The sequence below is a fragment of the Micrasema longulum genome, unplaced genomic scaffold (genome assembly GCF_059751315.1).
Source record: "Micrasema longulum isolate JH-2025_06_02 unplaced genomic scaffold, ASM5975131v1 h1tg001210l, whole genome shotgun sequence".
In the NCBI taxonomy this organism is placed as follows: domain Eukaryota; kingdom Metazoa; phylum Arthropoda; class Insecta; order Trichoptera; family Brachycentridae; genus Micrasema; species Micrasema longulum.
In genome coordinates this window covers 1-22,229 of record NW_028278397.1, presented here as the reverse complement: position 1 = coordinate 22,229, position 22,229 = coordinate 1, and positions in this window count along the sequence as shown.

The following is a 22,229-nucleotide window of genomic DNA, read 5'->3' as shown; positions in this document are numbered from 1 at the left end:
ACTTATAATTTTTTTTATGGTTCTTATTTAGCCTCTGAAATGTGACACATTACGTATTTATTTTTTGTAACTATTGTTATTGTTTTTACTTTTATATATTTAAGAACATTTCACCTCTATGTATACATGTATACACATGTAGTTTAACTGTATTTAATTATGTAAAAGGTCTGATGCCGTGTTAATTTTTTTTTCAATTGTGTTCGAGCAAGAAAAATAATACAGATATATTTGTGTAAAATTAAACCAAAACCGATTTCGATTATTTTTGACTCGACGCTTACTCTCAGGTAAAAATCCTGGAAAGGGATTCCGAATGGAGATTAGTCCGCCTAGCGGTGTACTGGTTAATGCGTTTACCCGTATTACTGAGTGAAGTCCTAGCGGTCCAGATCCAATGAACCTGATAACACTACCACTGGGCCACTTCAAAATCAGCATTTTTGAGTTACCCAGACGAGTCGTGATTCATTGAAATGATATTCATATCATTGTAATCCATGACTTGTCTATTTTTCGCATTAACAGAAAGGATATTTTATTTATTTTTTTACAAATACTGATTTTTAATTTACGTAGTTGTAGTTATTGAGGACCGTTTTAACAAAGCAAAATATCTACAAAATGTTAATTTTTCGGGAGAAGGTTTTTTCATGTTAAAAATAAAACTATTTCGACTTTAACCAAAATAAAAATTACGTTTTATAGATGTATAAAATCCTTACACTAACTTAAAATCAACAATGTAGAATCAGTGTAATTATTTATAAAAATGTGCTAAATTTACAAATTTTCACAAAAAATAAATATTTACATATTTATTAATAGTAATGTATGGAAAATTGATTTATGTTGAGAATTAAATAAGTTTACTTTTGCGTGAAATCATTTTAAACAGATTTTTTGTAAAATTATATGTCTACTGACATATCTAAGTGCCTTTGTAAATGTACACATTTAGGTATTTACCTCTTATATACGAGTATTTTTTACATACATAATAGCACAAATAAAATGATAACAAAATATATTTCAGATAGTATTATTTTATTATTAATCTTATACAGAAGGCCAGAAGTTTCTTCACATCTCCTTTTTTTTTGGCTGCAATTATGTTTTGTTTGTGATTTTTTTTTTTAATTTAAAAAACTTAACACCCCAAAAAAATATGTAGATATTTCGCTTTGTGATAACTCTATGGAGTGTAAATATTTCGTTTTGTTAAAATTCACGATATTTGAACCGCTACAACTTTGCACATATATCTTTTTGTTAAAATTTTATTTCACCAATCGATAGAGCTCACATAAAAGAATCCATTTCAATAAAAAACGCATTTGTTTTTTTTTTTAAATTTCACTTGCTGAAAACGGTCCTCAATTACTCCGCGATTTATATTAAGTACAAATGATTCATGATTGGCAGTGTTTAAAGTTAATGCATTGGCTGCATATAATATTTAAATTAAAATCAAAAAAATAATTGAAATTTTAAAAACACATTATTATTCCATATTTTAAATATTAATCGGAAATGTACAAGTTTCTATTTTGTCTAAGAGAAGAGACCATTGCAGGAGACTGCTGCGTGATATTGCATAGATTTATATTATACTCTAAAGCGTGTTATCCAGGTGTCTATTGAAATATATTTTTATGTTATAATTTTTAATTTTTATTTTTGCTATTGTTTAATCATGTGCATGCTTTTACTTTCCATTATGTTGTATCCCAACTCATTACAGGGCTCTTGGCCTCATAGAGATAGTGATAAGTTACTATTTTTTTGTAATATTTATGTATTTGTATGCATAAAATAAATGAAAAAAAAACATGTTAAATCTTGAAAACTTAAAAAATAAAATAATTCGTATGTTTTTAATTATCCTTGAATTTATGTGATAATAATTGTTTTCTGATAAACACAAAAATTATTAAAAACAATAATTTATTGATCAAAAGACAGAAAAATCAATAAAATTCATAACAGCGTTGTGGTGGAATTCATCTTTACAACATTGAAAGGTTCGCTTTCATCGATTGGCAGTCACTACCTCCATTCAATCCTTCTTTTCTTGTTAAGTCCTTTTAGGATTCTGTAGGAACTACGGACTCGTATGGCGGAGAGCGTCTTTACTTAGCACTTTGGGTGTGAAAAGAAAGCGCCGATACGCGTTCTAAACCCAGAACGTAGAGATCCTTCACTCCTACTCGTCTGTATTTGTACAGCAAAGTGCCAACCAAGCTCCCTGTTGCAAGAATTGAAATGAATCCATCCTCACCGTGCCCAACGAGCAACGAACACGCAATATTTCTATCTATTAATTATTTATGTCATCTTAAACTGCGTTTATGAATAATTCAGTTCAGTTTAGTGCCACATAAGGAAGTTTATTTATAAGGACGATACGAAATATTTAGATATAGATATGAATACAAAAAATATACACTTTAGTAAATTTTCATACCAACATAATTATTTTTAAATCATATTCTAGCATATACGTAATATTATGATGCATTTGGGCAAACTTGAGGAAAACCGACAAGGATGCATACGGACACGTAGCTACGGTTCTAAACCCCCCCCTTCTTCGAAGTCTTGCCGATAATCAGCTATTTTTTAGCGATACTTTTAAAACTTAATTGAAAATATCGTGTAACCAATGTTTTGAATTTTGTGAGGTTATGTTATAATCGGATCAATGGCATATCTGCGGGACTTGGGATTTAATACAGTTAGTAACATCTTTGTTACTAACTGTACTAGCTATTACCCTCAATATGCCGAGGAATACGATCGAAAAAAAATTACGCACATAAAAGACAATGATTCTAAATTAACAAAATACATCTTATAGGAATAGAGTGCACCGGACTTTCAAAACTTTAAGTATTATAAAATCGCTTAAATTGTAAAAATTGCAGAAATTGTTAAAATTGTACACATTGTATAAATTGTAAAAAATAATACGATTCGTAAATAAATTTAAATACGCGTAAAAATGGTGTCTGATACTGACGTGCTGATAAGACGCATGCTACTAGAAGCTCACAATCAATTGAAGAAAAATTCTGGTGTACCCGTCATTATTTATGTGCCATGTGTTTATTTGTCTTTTTTGTGCGAGGTGTCTGCTGAAAGCTGCTTTTCAGTTCTTCAGTCCGGGTATTATTCTATCAAGATGCCTATCTTACTGGTGACAGACTGAGTACTTAGTGGGGAAACATCGCCCCAGTATTTCCTTTATGCTAATGTCTTAAGCTCCATATTAAACAACTCCTTATTAAGATATTACCCGATCACGTAAAATGAACAAAATTACTCACAAACAATATTTCGAACATGTCCGATGTTTGTAGACAAATTCTTGATTTCAGGTCAACTAAAAACACAACAAAATTGATGTGTTTTTTCACAATAATATTTTATAGCCCATTGACTGGCACCTGAAGTGTAAGATTGATCATCGTATATTCACGTAACAGAGGTGATCAAGACACGCTGCATTTGGTGTACCAATTCAGTGCACTATGCTCCATTCAAACCTCAGAATTCCACGACACTACCAATGGGACCACAACCTGTCTCATTGGCTAGTTTAAGGCATTTTTTTACAAATTGTGTAACTTTAACATATCACAACAAAGACTTTTAAAAGACGGTAATATAGAAGTCTAGGCATCTACAGGACTTGTAACCTGTCATAGATCGGGTTGTGGTTGTGCTCGGACTCGGAATCCCACTTTACCCCAACTTGATTCCATTTTCTAATAGTGAGTTATTTACAACTCTTTGAAAATGGCCCTTAAAATTAAATATTTGGGTAAATCATAAGAACGCAAATATTTCTTTTTTATAAAAAAAAAAAAAAAAGTGTTTTAAGTGGCCGTTTTACACACTTTGTGACATTCACCATTGTGCCTTTATTTGCACATATATATTGTATTTTACTCATATACATATTTCCTTCTCTAAAAAGTTTTATGTTGTAATTTGTTAATATTAACAGCTCCTTAGGAGGTTGAATCCAGTCTTTATTTATTTTATTTTTATTTATTTTATTTATTTATTTAGTTCTATGTAACATAGTCTTATATATATTTACATCTATACTTATTCTAACATTATTTATCACTATTATACACTTAATATCCTAATTTATAATATTAAATGTTTCATATGTACATTTTCATTAATTATATTCACTATTTACACTATATACCACATAATATGTTTCACATATATACTTTTTACATTTAATTTTAAATATATTTACATTAATTTCATTTTTTATGCTTTCTGTCATTTTTTCTTTGTCTACAAACATTTAGACAAACTCAAAACACTGTTGTTAAATTGTGTAACATTATACAATAACAATAAATAAATAATAATTTACAAATACATAAAGTTACACAGTTAAAATTGGACAAATTCCATTCCATGCACTTGTTTTATTAATTACAAGCTTTTTTTCGGTATTCCGCCTTTTCTGTGAGTTTTGAATTTATTATCATTCATATTTACGACATTCTCGGGTACTATATTGTAAAAGTGTACATAGTGCCCCACAAACGAAGCGGTAACCTTTTTTCACCCGATCTTTTAAACACTAGATTTTAAAAAAAAAGATATAACGAAAATAAGTTACTTCTATTTCAAAGAGCAGAAATGATGGAAAAAGTTATAAATGAACCCAGTTGAATATTTCACACAAAATCATATAGATAGGTACGTAAATACATTTGCGTGTTATGTTTATATTTAGTTTTCCTATTACAATATTCATATTAAAGCCCACGTTTTAAGCGGTTCAATAATTTAGTAGCTGGATTTTCACTTTCCATTGCCTATCTAATACTTCAGATAACAGGGAGAGTTATTGTTAACCCCTTTAGCATTGAATGAATTTTAGGCGATATTTTTTTTTCATATTTGACTTGTACTTACGGTATTATGGTATTACGTATTACGGTATTACGCAAAAACGTGTCAAGCCTCCAAATCGAAAAAAATAGTTAGTGTCAGAATCATGATCTAAATGTGATTTCTTAATTTGATAAAATAGTTTGATGAGTGTAAACTTACAAATTCTCTGTAATACCTCAATGAATTAACAAAAAAACCGGACTTAAAATAATGTAACACTGCTTTAAAATGCATAACGTATTGTTGCAAATTAAGATCGATATGTGGCTCATATGTAATGACCAATCGAAACAAGATTTACAGCTGAAACCGTAACCGATACTTATTTAAATTAATTAAAAGTCACTTTAAAACGCCCAAAATTAGGCATTTTTATTGTTAAACCTCACAAGTTCATAAAATAAGTGTTAAATATAATACACAATTAAAAAAAGGCATAAATTGAATTTGAAAATTTGTTTTTTTTTGCGCTTTTTGGTTCGCTGTTATATTTTATATGTAACAGTTCTTGAATGTACGTTATAGGAATTTTAATTTATTAACTATAAAGAAATTTAAAAAATATTAAAATAATTAGAAAATTTTTAGAACTATTAACTATATTGTCAACAAATAACTAAATCAGTCCGGTTTTTATTTTTTATGTTAGACAAAACTAATTATTTGAATGAACAACAATTCAATATCTCTGATTGTTCTAATTTTGACCCGAGTACAGTGGAACGCAATCCGACACATCCCGACCGTAGGTTCGACTGAGCCGAAGTTTCGGCCAATTTTTATCAAAAACCGAAACCGTGGCCGAAACTGGAACCAAGACTTCGGTTGGTCACTACTAACATGATAACAATATTGCAAAATGTGTTAACCCCGCGTAAGTCGCTTTCTGAGCTCAAATTGCCAGCATGTTTTGTAGATATTGAAGGGGTTAAGGGCGCAGGAACTAGCTTTATTGTTATTATCCAACGGTAATAAACACTAAGGAGAAGGATCCTGCGCCAAACCATAAATCCTTTTCCAGTCGTTTTGGAGGATGCCTTATAGTCTTTTGTTACATTATCATGTGTGAGTAAGGCTGATCGTAAATTACGCCCTCCCAGGATGTCTGCAATAGTTCAACTTCAAAAGGAGGAAATACATTTTTATGACGTTTTCGACGGAGGTAACCCACGTCCTTATTTCCTTTGAATATTGCCACGAAACAAAAATTTGGAAGAGGGCGATCCGATCATATTTATGCGGACTACTACGTATATCTAACTGTATCGAATACAGCAAGGATACGATTTAAGGCTTCCTTGGGTGAGACCGGAACTCAAAACAACCTGATTAAAAAAAGATCTTAAGTGTTTGATGAGTTGCCAGGCCAGAAAGATACGGAGAAGATAGAGACCTCCCTACGTTCATTGGTTGAAAAAGGGATAAGAATATTTATGCATGTAAAGATTTCATTTGTATCACGATTTTATTCAATGTATCACTGTTTTGTAAAATGTATATTGTTTACAACTAAATAATCATACATAATATATGGTAACATGTTCCTTAACAATAATTACCTTTTCCAAGACTTAATTTTTCATCATAATAATCATTATTTTTCTATTCTCACCACATGATGCATAGGTCAATGAGTATTATCATTGCATCTCATAAATCCTAGTTATTTTTTTTTTGTACTTAAGAACTTTTTAGTGTTGTTCATTAACGGTATAAAACTACTTCTAATTAATTCAATTTCAAAATTTTCATCTTAGAACGGGCTGAGCCATGCTTGATGGAGATTAACCTTACCAATATTATGCATGTGTGTATACATTTATATACATTTATAAATAAATCATTAATTTGTGATAAAATAAATAAAAAATAACTTCTCTTTAACCATTTTTTTTACCCACCGGTTTCAAAGCTACACAAGCTTCTTAATTAAGTGAATTAAGTAAAAAAATTGAACATGGGTACAATTTTTTTTCTAAACGTGTTCGATTACGTGTTGTTTTTTCTAAACGTGTTCGAAAGTAAATAGAGTTATGTTCGACTTTCTATAAAGTAAAATCAAAATTTATGTACGAAAATGTGTATTTCTGAATGAAAATTTAAAGTCTTCGTAGGTAAACTGAAATTGAACATGTTTAAAAAAAAAATCCTCTATTCATATTCTATTTTTCATATGGAAAACTCAGTTTTATTGTATAGGTTGACTGTTAACTTTCCATTGTAATACGGGCTCAGGTGCCAGTCCGGGGACAAATCTGAAATAACTGAAATATTGCAGTTTGAGATCCGTTTATAAACCTTCCGAGCCAGAACATGAAAAAAATCCTGAGGGAAATACCAGGAAACCCCAACTAAAATACTATAAAAAAGACTTTAATAAAAATATATTATATTTATGTATATTATTCTTCTGTACATATGATGTCACTGAACTCCTCCTAAATGGCTTAACTGATCTATGTGCTGTTTTTAGCGAAATGTAGATCTTTGCGCTGCGCGTGTTTGTAGATATTAAAATTTACAATAGAATCAGTTAGAGGCATAAATCTTTTTTTCATTGACCTACCAGGGTTGCATTCGTCGAGAATACATATTTTTAAAAAATGAATGGATTTTGTTTTTTCGTGTTTAAAAAAAGTTAATTTTTGAATATTTACAAACAACATTCGCTTTTATGGATCCTAATCAGATTCTTTCTTTACATTCCTTATAATTTCTCCCCATTTATTTATTTTTCCTGGATATTTGGTAATACTAAAATAATATTAACTGACATTTAATCAATTTGAAAATCGCATTCGTGAATAAAGTGCACCTCTGTTGGTGAGAAAAGCCGATCTTGACATTTGCAAAAATAATTCAATATTTGATAATTAATTATTTTATGTTTGGAATTCAACCATTAACAAGTACCTAGGTATCTGCTTATCGATGAAAAGTCTCTTTCCAAGGTTATAGCAAGCAATCCAACGTTCGAGCGGGACAACTTCTATCGGGTCCGCTAGTTGTTTATAGAACTGTTTCATAATATTTAGAGTTTTCTGCGAAATTCTTGAATTTTATCATAAAATACCATATTGCTGCAAGAGAATGCTGTATGAGATCACGTTGCTCTTGCTATGACTCATTGAACAACGTTAATCTAAGTTCTAGCTTAACGCAAACGGGGCGATACAGCAGAGAGTTGGGAGGGGGAATGCATGTAAAATGTAAAACACGAAATCTGAATTTTTGTGGTTATGGTTGGAAAAAGCTCCCAAATAGCAAAAAGCACGTGCACACTGATTATTATTTTGAGTTCAATAAGATTATTAAACTGTAAAGCGATGCATCGTAATTTTTGCACTGGAGGAAAGCAAAGACAGAATTATTATTGAACGAATTCGTTAGAAAAATATTTTTATAATTTTGCTACATTCTAAACATTATGGGGTCATTGAAATAAATGCTACCTGGGGGATCTTAGATACCCCCTTATTATTATTATTATTTCACGTTGAACTTGCTTGGAATCAAACCCGTTACTTCAAGCATGGTAGAAAAATGCGCTATCACTACAACACAAAGATGACTTATCTTTAAGCGGTTTCTGTTTATGGATTTTTACCCCGAAATAACTATCCAGTCAAAAACACCAATTTACTGTTCTAGTCATATTTCATACACGGATATGTTTTTTTATTAACACGGGGGAAACACATGGATTTAATATATTAAATTTCTTTGATACTATTGCAATTCTTCTGTTGGTCTGCCACCTTCTCACTCTGCGCACAGCTTAGAAAAATCTATTTGCTAAATAATACGAAATACATTTTTTATTATTTCTAGTTCAAAATTCATTGCAGGTAAATCATTATAAAAACTGTCTGTACTACCAATAAATTATAGGATTCTGCATAATTACCTAGAATATGTCCATGCACTTATAATTTTCTCAAACTGAACGGTTTGGGTAAGTAGAAAGAAATTGTCTTAAGGCAATATGCCCGCTCTTATATGTATACAAATTGTATATGTATATAAAGTGTTAAATAAATAAATAAAACTAAGGCTTTAAATTAATCTGTATAAAATTTCTTAAAATTTTTTTAAAATTACTAAATGCTTCTTTATTTTTTTGGGTATCTTTATAATAATATATTTATAAACATTAATGTATGTGTGTGAGTATATGTACATGTGCATATATATCTGTACCTCAGAAGCAGGCGGATGCAAATCCAAACGTCAAATGTTCAACAATAGCCTAAAGAATCTACTTTCTTTAAGTGATTTCTAATAATTCAGAACATTTATTTGCAGTTTTAACATCTTAATGCATTGGTTCTTTTATTGTAAGACTTGGGTTTCTTCAAAATCAATGTACATGATCATAAACTGGATACGAAAATCGAAATGTCATTTCATCAAATTCTGGATTGATCAGGCATCGGAGTATACCTCGGATCTATACCTCGGAGGCAGACATCCGTCTGCCTCCGAGGTATAGATATATTTGTGTGTGTGTGTGTATGCATATGCATGTGTATGTATGTGTGTATATTTATTTATGTAAATCTAATTTATATCTTACTGTATACCCTATTCCTATGTAGGAACATTTCCTTATTTTAACTTATTATTGTCTCTTTTGGTCTTTCAGTTATTTTTAGTTTTGATTTCATTTATATACTTATGTTACACTGCTAAACTTAAATGTATTGCTAATAAATAAATAAAAAACATACTGCGTTTAAATAAATAAAACATAAATTCAAAAAACGTATTTTTCATTTCAAATAGTTTTTTATACAAAAACTACATACTGGTTATTCAGAATAGTTAAGAAACTGTTGTACCGTTTACTGGGCATAAATATTTCTAGACTAAATGAGCAGGAAACGTAGAAGTTATTTAACACAAATTATCCGCGTAACTTAGACCTCCTGTAGCAGTTAATTTAATCTCCTAATCTGATTTATAACAGTTTATCTGCTATTCATTCACAATTTATGTTTGTCTCGAAATAATGTTTTGTTGAATTTAATCAGGTTGAAACCTTTTGTTATGCCCTCAATTTTATTCAAGGATTGCGAAACGAATTTGATTTATTATTATCGAAACAAAACGTTGATTTAATTTATCGCCCATTCGAATAATGATATTTACGATAAAGTAGATAAAACGTGGATGTAGGATATAATTCATTAACACTTCCTTAAATAATCTCGAACAAATTTCGTCCTTTGTATCAGTTTAATTATTAAGTTGCTTCATTAGGGTTGTAAATCATTAATCACCCTTAATGTACAAATTATAAATAAGGAAAATACGTAATACCGACATTAATGTGTTAATTTTATGATTACAACTAAAATGACACCAGTTTGATAATTTTATGAATTTATATAAAGCAATAAAAATAACAGCGTCTCTGTGTCCGGGCCGATAAAAAATATAGTTCTGTGTGCGAAAAAGAACCAAAATCGGACGAGTGTTTTTGACCTGATGTATGCTCTCAGGTAAAAATCCTGAAAACGAAAATGAACCTCCGTGTAGTATGCTACAGATCGTTTCCGAAGGTGTTTTTCCACGAAAGTATTTCGCTGTCTGATCAATACTAATCAAATTACCTTCATGTAACAGATTTTTGGGATGTGCTGCATTTGATTTACAATACAGTGTCTTATGCACTACAGGGTGCGAATAAGTGTTTGATGATGATGATAATGAAAGCAACAGTATAATTTATTAAATAATATTTAACGTGTGGGTTTCGTAGTCCATTGATCGATGACACGCAGGCGAGCAATCATTTTACCGGAATCATAGTGCGACGACCGATAAAGCAAGTCATCTTTTAATATTGAATACAATACGTCATATTCTGCAAGTCTAAGTATTGCACATAACGAAGAGATCAACGTCCTGCAGTACATTGACATCGTTCCTACTATGTAGACACGTCGAACGAAGGAACGCGGTCTCCCAAGAGACCACAGGGCGTGGTAACGCCCAGTCAATCAGCCCCAGTCAGCCCAGCCAGTCCGAAGACTCAGCTGAACACAGTCACTCAGTTCCTGCATGTAGTTCAAGTGCAACTGGTTCAACCCCTCATCGCCCTAAAGCTAGGGTTTCCTAGGACAGCGGTGCCCATATTTTAACGGCCGTAGTGAACGGTGATGCAGTGGACAGCCGTCGTAAAGGTGATTAGAGAGTAGTTTCCTAGAAAAACGGTGTTAAATGGTGTTGATAACACCGTTTTCCTAGAAAACCACACTCTAGTCACCTTTACGACGGCTGTCCACTGCATCACCGTTCACTACGGCCGTTAAAATACGGGCACCGCTGTCCTAGGAAACCCTAGCTTAACACTTGCGCGAAATAATTCATTCTTTGTTCGCCATGTAATAAAAACGCAATAAACAGCAAACTCATGTCGTCTTTTAATCTCTAACTGGGGTAGGAGCTCCACCAACCCTCAACAACATCATCCTACCAACGTACTTTGAGGATTTTAAACATACGTAAATGTGTAAAAGAAATATTATTTTAAAATGGAATAGTTATTTAACTATGTATTTAGATCACTGACATATTTTCTATTCCTACTGGTTTCGAGACGTACCCGTCTCTTCGTCGGGACACCAATTAAACCAACATGCAAACCAACATGCAAAACCCACTATACACCTTCACCATAGATGTGCACAAAAATATAAAACCAACACGACATGCATTTTAATAAGCACATGCGAGGGGGTAAGCTTGAAAGGTTTGATAGGGTGACCATTACAGTGGAACATCGTATAAAGGACTATATTGGAAGTTTGTTTGATTATTATTGATCAAAGGAACATGATTTTTTGAAAGCTTTCCTAATATGAAATAATTCCATATTATTTACTTTTAACCCTTTATTATTTGTATGTTAATTTTTTACTCGTGTATTTTTATTAAAGTCCTGATTAAAATTTTTTCTATTTTTTTTATTTAAATCTTAAAAAAGGGCACACATATCATACATATTGTTATGTGTGTTCTAATAATAACATTGCAAATATATTTAATTTATAAATTGTTTATCACATATGTCTTGACCATTATTTAAAATTTTGATATGTTTTTTTCTTCATAAATATTTATTTCCATTTCGTAATACTTTTTAATTGCTTTAAATAAAATTGAATTTTGTGACTTTGCCTTTTTCCTAAATGGAAGTCTAATTTTGTTCTTTTCTCTAGTATTGTGATTGTGTTCATGCTGGTTCCGATCAATTTTTTTCCAAAATTCTGTTTTTTTTATTAGAGTTTATAATTTTATGAACAAATATCATTGTATTGTAAAATATTCTTTGTTTATATGTTAATAATTTCATTTCATTTACCATCGACTTTACCCTCGTTTATCTGTTTTTTTTTCAAAATGATTCTAAAGGCTTTATTTTGTAATACAGTTAGTTTATCTTTGTTTTCTTTGTTTGATAAAAATAAAATGCAATCTTATTTATTACCATCTTAGCGTTTTGGTGAAATGTAAGTTTTGAATCCAACATTACACCTAAATATATTATTTCAGTGACTTCATTAAATTTTTCATTTTCTATTACAATTGATGGTGTAATTTCTATTCTTTTGTTTCCTATATTCATATATTTAGTTTTGTTAACATTTAATTTTAATTTATTAATTTTTAGCCACAGTGATACACTATTAATATCATGATTTAGTCTGTCCATAATTGTTTTATAATTTTCTCCCGATATATATATTAAGGCATCGTCTGCAAAGAGTCTTATTTTTGAATATTTTAATGTTTCGACAATATCATTTATGTATATAATAAACAAAACCGGTCCGAGAACCGATCCTTGTGGTACTCCCAATAAAATTTTGAGGGGCTCGGGAATTTCATCATTCACCTTCGTTATTTGGTATCTATCGCCAAGGTACTCTTCAAACCATTTTATAGTTTTTCCTTTTATTCCTATTTTTTTCAATTTTTTAATAATTATTTCTTGGTCTATTGTTTCGAAGGCTCTTTTAAAATCCAAAAAAACTGCAATTACGAACATGTTCTTATCGGTTTCCTCTTTCCAATCTTCTAAAACTAAGTTAATAGCCATTTCACAAGATTGATTGGTTCGAAATCCACATTGTTCTTTGCATAATACTTCCCATTGTTCCAAAAAATTAACTAACTCATTCTTTACAATATATTCCAATAATTGTTCATATTTTGGAAGGGTGTTCATGGGCCTGTATTCTTCACACTTTTTTTTTTACACACTGAATTTTTTATTTTTGCTATTGGAATGACACATGATGTTTTCCATGATTTCGGGAAGACTCCATGCAATAACGATTCATTTATAATATCCAATAAGTAATTTCCTATGATGGGTACAGTCTTTTCCAATAATTTAATTGTAATTCCATCTGGACTAGGTTTTGATTTAATTGATTAGGTGATTTGCGAATTCAGAAAAATTATTATTGTGAAGACACCTTATATGTTCTTAAACACGAATATCAAAATTTCTTGATGTTTTTCCAACGTAAACTGAAGGAACAGAATTGCATTTTAATTGATAAACACATGAATTATTTAATAAACCATTTTTATCTTTATTATGAAACAATATTGATGAAAAAAAGGTTGCAGCAAAGGCCATAGACTTATGGAGTAAAATATTTTTTAAAGTAGTGACACGAAAACGTACTTGTTGTTACTAAGTAATCTTTATTTATTCTTGGGCTGCATTCATCATGCATGTGGTACTAAAAATTGGAGAAAAGTCATTTTTAGCATTAAAAAAAGTTTGTATTTTAACGTTAACGATCAATATTTATTTTTAATGGATCCCAATCAGATTCTTTCCATAAACTCTTTATAGTTTCCACCCATTTCTTTTCACTGAATTTAAGGTAATGCAAAAATAATATTAACCCCCATTTATTGTAATTTAAAAACTTATTCCAATCAGTGTGGCCCTGTAAGTAAGAAGAGCTTCGCGATTGCGCCGCTAGGCGAAGTTTGACGTTAGCAAAAAGAAGTGTTTATATTTGAATATGAAATGTTTTAAGCTTTGTTAATCACTCTAGAACAAATATTTATCAATAAAAAGTTACACAATCCTTTAAACAATATTTATCCGAAAGATCTTTACAATTTTCAATTCTAAACACCACGCCTTGCTGGCAGTCGAAGAATGACTAAATACGCGTTTGTAATAACAGAGCGAATGACTATAAGTTAAGTGTCATAATGTTTGATGGGTCATGGGATTTCTATCTGTTTTAATATATCGATGATTTAGATTGTGCGAAATAACCTAAATTTACTTTAATATCCTAACCGGTTTCAAAATAAGATTTTTCAAGTCTGGAAAATTAACTAACACTATTTTTTAATATGATCTTACCAAATAACAAGTTGATACCTAGAACACATCTCTGTTAAAGTGTTTATGTATCCAATGCTTCACGTCCAGATTACAGATTCTCAGAAAAGAAAGGTTCTATTTAACTGAATCATTGAATGTAATTTTTATTTTTAACGTTTTCATTAAAGTAGAGTTATTGAAAATTATGCACAGATATTTTACTTTCTATGTTTTTCTAATTGTCTAATTTGAGACATCTATTACAAACAAGTAAGATAAATCGGTCGGCATATTTATTTATTTTTTATTTATTTGACACTTTATATACATATACAATAAATAAACATATAAGGGCGGGCATATTGCCTTAAGGCAATTTCTTCCTACTTACCCAAACCGTTCAGTTTGAGAAAATTATAAATACATGGACATAGTGAATCTTACAATTTTATACAAAAATTAAAAGCAAAGATTAACAAAAATAAATACATATACAAAAAAAAATAACACTATACTATGAAGAGAGGAGAGGGGATGGGAAGGAAAGAAGTAGGATAAAGGAACAATTAAAATATTTAGATTGTGACATTTCAATCTTGACTTAAATGTAAATAATGAAGGGGCGTCTCTAACATTAGTGGGTAGATTATTCCACAATCGAGCGGCTACTACTGTGAAAGATGAGGCAAAAAAAATTAGAGCGATGACAGGGTATTAAAAGGGTTCTGTCGTTACTAGACGTTACATATTTAATTTATTTTAGTAATTTTCCTCAAATTAAATGCTTAATCAAATTATTTTACGTTAAAAATCACAAAGTAAGAGCTTTAAATATGATTTTTTAATAAAATTATTCCCAATGTATAGTTTTTTTTTTTACTTCTGTCAAACCCAACTTTTAGGTTTTAAATCTTAAAAATATGCCCCTACCCTCTGAAGAATATGATAGTTCTAGAAAAAAACAAGTAATTTATAGATTGAGTCAAAGTACAATATTCCTTAGTTCAATATTTTGTCTTGTGTCTCAATGATTCTACTAAAAGTAAAATGTTTTTATTAAAATCGGGTTGTGGTGCTGTGACTAATGTCTTGGACTCACAGATCAAATGTCCGTGGTTTGAATCCCACTCTACCCCAACTTGATTCCCATTTTTATAAAAGTGAGTTATTTACTATTTAGTGATTAAAAATCAGGAAAAAAAATCATAAAATCACAATTAACATATTTTAACAAAGGTTAAGAACATTTAAGAGAAGGAAATATAAAAGTCTAAGTTGTATAATTAAAATTAAAATAAAAATCCGGTGTTTCGCCACTTCTTTTTTATTTAATTACCGACCGGTTTCGGAGTTACACGTGCTCTTTGTCGAAATAATTGAGAATCGACTGTAAATCGGGTTGTGGTCCTGTAGCTAGTGTCTCGGACTCACATATCAAAGGTCCGTGGTTCGAATCCCACTCTACCCCAACTTGATTTCCATTCTCTAATAGTGAGTTATTTACAACTCGTTCAAAATCGCCCTCAAAATTAAATATTTGGGTAAATAATAAGACCGCAAATATTTCTTTTGAAAAAAAATACACGCTTTATTCGAAAGAGTTCAAAAATGATTTGATATTTTCTTCGAAATTTGTGTCAAACGAGAATTAGATATTCCTTTATTTAAGTTGGAAGATAAGTTTTTTTCTTGAAACTTGATGCTTTTCGCCTTTGTTTATTTCTCGTTTGTAATCGGAAACCGCGTTTCGCGTTGATCAAGAGTTACAGACAAGACGTCAACAAAATTGCGGAGAAAATCTGCAGGAACATTCGCTTTGTGAATTATTTGTTCAAATAATCCATTTTATTTCACATACCTATATAAATAACAAATGAAAAGATACGTTTCCATTATAAATCCATCATTTTAAGTACCCAATAATTTTAATTTTATATTTGAAGCACTAACTTTGTGGTTATTTATTATAATAAAATAAAAAAACAACTTTGTTTTTAACTACTATTTTTTTTTCATTAGTTATACAAACCTTGACGTAGGAGCTTGTTTGCTTTAAAACCGGTAGGTGGAAAAATAAAATTGTGGTTAAAAACACAGTTTTTTTTTATTTTAAAAAAAAAGAGAAATACTAGAGTTTTTATCATTTACTTAAACATTTCAATTTTCAGACCATTTCCTAAAAGTCGAAAATAACTTGTGCTAAAAAAATGGAAATCGAGTTGTGGTAGAGTGGGATTTGAACCTGGGTCCTTTGGTCCGTGAGTCCACAATACTACCACGGGACCACAACCCGGTTTAAAAAACCTTGTTGCCCGGAAAAAAATGGTTATTTTATTTACCTAATAATTTATTTTAAAGTGCAATCATTCATTTTTTCGCATGTATTTTTATGCGTATTTTTATATCGTTATTTTATTATTTATTAGTGTATCTATAGTCTTTAAAATGTAACATGATTAGAATGACAGTTGTCAGAAAAAGTGACGACATAACTTTGTAGTAACGTCAAAAGAGTTATTTATATTGACAAACGAAAGATCATTTGTATCTGAGGTGTTAATTTTTTAAAATTCATTGCTTGAAACATAAATCAACATAATATATAAAATCAGCTTTAAAACTAAAAGAAAACTAAAATAAATTATTAACGACGTTCTTACAATGTTACATCATTTTGCAAAAACGTTAGAGATGGGACAAATTGATCAATGTAAATTGATCGAATAAAAAAATAATTCATTTGATGTTATTCATGAAAAAAGTATAAATATCTCATTTTTTGGTAAATAATTATGTTAAACACGCTTGTTTTTGCGTTTTTTATATCAATTTTCGGAAACAGAGTTTCATGGTTGCATGAAATAACTGATAAAATCGATTTGATCAGTGATCAGTAATTTCCCATCACTAATGAAATTAGTTTGACAGCTGTCATTCTAATCAAGCTTTATTTTAAGGACTATAGTCTTGTGTAGTAGCACTTTATTGACTAGCTTTTATGATGTCATTCCCAACGCGCTGAACCAAAACTTCGTTTTCATTAATATTTAATCATTTGATTTGGCAAGTACCTGACCGTACCGTATTCAAAGACAAAACTCAAGATGAGTAATGTACAATCTACTGTCCTCTCCTTCGTGTTATTCTCTGCATATAAAATTAGAATGTACTTTCCTTAAACTACGTTTTGTGTCTGAATACAAGAATTTACATATTTCATCAGCTAATGATAATTGAGTAAATAAAATAATTTTACTTTTAAATAAATTAATCTATTTCTTCTTCTTTTATCTTTACTTTGTATCCATAATATGTAATAAAGGGTTTTGGATTTATTTTTTTATTAAATAAATAAATAAATATTCCACAGCACTCAGCGGCATACAAAGACGAACAAGATGGATTCGTTTACTTAAATTAGCAATTTAGCAAAAAGAACTGAACAGTGTGCGGACAAGGCAAATTAAACTTCTTCTTCTTCTTCTTCTGCAGCCTTATTCTCTTCACCGCTGGATAAAGGCCTCTTCCAAACGTCTCCATTCCTTCCTATCACCCGCTTTCATCATCCACGTTTTACCGGCAACAGAGGCAATGTCGTCGACCTATCTTTTATGTGGCCTTCCAACACTTCTTTTGTTTGCCCACGGTCTCCACTTTATTATTCTGAGTGTCCACCTGCCATCATTTTGCCTTGCCAAGTGTCCTGCCCACTGCTATTTCAATTTCGCTGCACGATCCATGATATCCACGACTCCGGTTCGGCGCCTTATTTCTTCATTTCTTATTTTGTCTCTTAAACATACACCGAGCATCTGTCTTTCCATGGATCGTTGCGTGCATTTTAATTTCTGGTTAAAAGTTCGATTAAGAAAACAAACAATTAAACTTAGGAGACTTAAATTAACCTGTGCATCGCAAAACAAATAACCGCAGTGGAGCTTATATGAAAAGACTTAGTTAAAGAAAACTCATTAACACTCTACGCTCGTATTGTTAATTTAATAATAAACACAAAGTTTTCGTGTTATGAAGACTTAAAATGTGTTTTTAAAACCATTTGTTTTTTTCTTCACCAACCACAAGTAAGCTACCGCCCAGCACCAGCGCCGACGACAGCCTTGACTGCCAAAGTTATCCAATTACAGAGGAATAAAAGGGATTTGCTTCAAAACCTCATTTTGAGAGTCTGACTTCTGTATTATCGGATAATTATTCGGAGTAATGCTGGAGAATTGTTTCGTTAATGCCTTTCGGAATGAGCGGAGCCATCATCTGAGATAATTATTGCTGATTATTTTGATTCCCTCCCTAGAACAACTCTGGGTGATTTCTTTTATTGCCCGGCTTGCTATTATTTTTTTGCTTAATGGCTTTTAATTTCACCGCTCACAAAAACGTGGCTGGTTTTCAAATGAACAGGTGATTATGGAGAGTAGAAATTGTTTTGATAAAAGTTTTAATTAGTAATAATAAGTTTATGTCGCGGCATTTTTATTAAAAATGTAGCGTTTCAGCTGGCTAAAAAAAGTAATTGCTTTTTCATTTTGAATTACCTAAAGTGTATATAATATCACTCTTGTAATCCAGAAATTAACAATTAGAGTACTTTAAATTTAAATTGCAAACAATCCAAACATATATGATGTTTTAAAATTGCAATACAAGTATTTTTTTAATGAAACGACTAATTAATATGGCGTTACAACTCCTTGTTGTTTCATATTTTTATTCAAAAGCTGATTTAAAAAACTTTGCAGAAAATCAGGAAAAAAATAATCAGAAAATCACAATTAACATAATTTAACAAAGGTGAAGAACATTTTAGAGGAGAAAATATGTAAGTCTAAGGTGTATAATTAAATTTAAAATAAAAACACGTTATTTCATCTCTTATTTTTTATTTAATGACAAGTCATAAGCCCTGTCAATGCCTAGGCTCCCATATATTCCTTCTCAATAGTATTTTCCCTCTCTGTTGCAATAAATTTAAATATAAATAATAGATGGTTAAAAACAACGTGTTTTCATTTTAATTTTAATTAGATAATGAATAGTTTTTACAAAGTTAATGCTTCAAAACTAAGTTGAAATAAAAATATTTCCAGCATTTTCTTCCATCAGATAGGATTACAGCTCTCAGAAAAAGCAGATTTGCTTTAAGGCGCATTTTAATTACTGGTTCCCTGCAAATCTATCTTTCATAATGCATTTCCCGTTACTTATCGGGCTCGGAAGCGAGCGAAATGTTGCGAAAATCTTGGTTAATTTTAATACAATTTCCTTCTGGCAGCCTCAGCATACTTAAAATAACTGTATTAAACTTATCTGAAGAAGCGTTCTTGAGGAAGAAACAACAGCTTTCGTGGATAATTAATAACACGATTTTAGTTCAAATGATTTGAACAATGTTTTTTAAACAGAATTATTTTGTAAATTCTCCAATCGTCTGACTACACCGGGTCGGGAACGAGTATGAAAAAAATTATGTGTTTTGTTTTCCAACGTCAGATTTTTATTAGAACGTGGGTTTTTATATAAAAATTCTTATGGCGATAAAATTAAAAAAACTTACATTACCTATTCGAATGTTGTAAAAATCCATTTGACTTTTTGTATTTTATTTACATGCACATAAATAATACAATAATACAATAATCTCTTAACATCAATATTTGAATGTTACACAGTGTGTAAAGTGGCCACATAAACCAGCCATTGACAGGTCATAAGCCCTGTAGATGCCTAGACTTCTATATTACCTTCTCTTAAATGTTCTTCATCTCTGTTGTAATATGTTAACTTTAGCGGACTTATTGCTAAAAGCAATATCTTCCAGCCTACCGAAAAAAATGGCAGGTCAAAATAAGAGGTTGGTCAAAATTTTATACTAAAAAACCATAAATATAAATAAAAAGATAGAGCCTAATTCATAAAAATAACAGCAACAACAACAACAAACCATCACGCCGTTTCCTGTAGGGGTGGGCAGAAAGGATAGAACGCCATATAACTCTGTATTTGCATACAGACCTCGCTTCCTCTACATTCATACATCTTCTCATGCACGCACGCCGATTATTCCTACTCTTGACATGTCCATCTTTAAGTATTTGATGGACTTGACCGTGCCATGTCTTTCTCGGTCTTCCGTATTTTCTGCATCCATCAACATTCGCATCGTAGATCCTTTTAGTCATTCTTTCGCTGTCCATTTGCTCTACATGTCCAAACCAGCACAACACCACTTTCTTGATTCTGTCGATAATGCATGTCTCAACCTTACACAGTTCACGTATCTCGACATTTGTGCACCTGTTGTGTTATACCACACATTCGCCTGAGGGATTGCATTTCGGCAGCATTTAGCCTACTTTCATAATTATTTTTTCAATTCCATACTTCGCTTCCATACATTAGAGTTGGCACTAGAACTCTATTGTGAAATGCTAGTTTTGCCTCCTGCGATAAACATTTGTTTGCCAAAGTAGATTTCAGTGCACCGTTCACCCTATTCCCGGCACTCACCCTCCTTTCAATATCTATCTCAGTCTTTCCATCCCCAGTAAACATACTTCCCAGATACACAAATTCTTCTACCTGATTCAAAATATCTCCGTTCACACTGATAACAGCTATTTTTAATTAGAAGATAAGGCTTGCACATAACACAATAATAAAAATATTTAAAAAGTTCACTATGTTTTACATAATATATGGTGTTGATAACAAAATACATGTATAAGCCCTGTAAATGCTTAGCCTTCCATACTTTTATAATATGTCAATCTCAATAACTCCTTACAGTGTGTAATCCAGTATTTCTCTACAAAAATTTAGGCAAACTCAAAACATTGTTGATCATACTCTTGATGTTATTTCTCCCACTAATGTTATAACTTTACAAAACTTTAGGAATAAAGCATAATTTTCTATCAAATATCGTTAACTCGTTACGTCACTATTATTTCAAGTAATGGTTACTGCGCTATGAAAATACCACATTTCCAGGGGGTATTTTTATAGCTCAATGGCTAAAATTCTGTTTTGAAACATCCTGCAATTCTAAATTTATTAGCTATGAAATTAAGTAATAATAACACACATGCTCTAGTGTATTGGAACAAATCGTTGTTCCGAGAAATTCTTTTACTCCAATTTTAAAATAAAATTAGTTGTAATATGTTCTCAGTATATTTAAATGTTTGTAGATCAGCTAAGTTCTGCCCCTGAGGAGTTATAAAGAATGACAAGTATTACAAAAAAGACGGAAGTTATTTCTAAGAAGAGAAGTGGAAATATAGACATTAAAGGGCTTATTCCCTTTCATTGTCTGGTTTAAATGAAGTTTAATGCTTCAAACTCGGTAATATTAAATGATACAAATTATGTGAACTGATCACATAAACCAAACTTTTATATATTCTTCTCAAAAAAATCTTCATCTCTGTTGTTTTACATGTAAATCAAATAAATACAACAAAAACCGACATGGAAATTTAAATTTATTGTATTATAAAATTTTAGGATTTATGCTTGCAGATACATGGGAGCTCCTATCCACTTAGAGGTGATAGAAGAAAATGACGTTATGCGAAAATGTGTATTTATTACATGATGAATAAATAGAGTAACTGCGTCACTTAACTAAGTGGTTCAACTGATTATATAGTAATTTTCCAGTATTCAGTTTACTTCTTAATAGGGACTTTAGGTCATATATTATTTCCTCGGCTGTCAGCAATTTAATATCTGATGTAATAACTTATATTTACATACAAGTTATTAATTAAAAAATACTTTGTACACTTCCACTTGTTTATTTTGACCCATTAGCGCTTTCGCCCTCTAATGGGTATCTTCAGACACCAGTCTGGAAAAAAAGTAATATCTGTGTATGTCAGCAATTCTGATTTTAATTTTGAGCGATAAT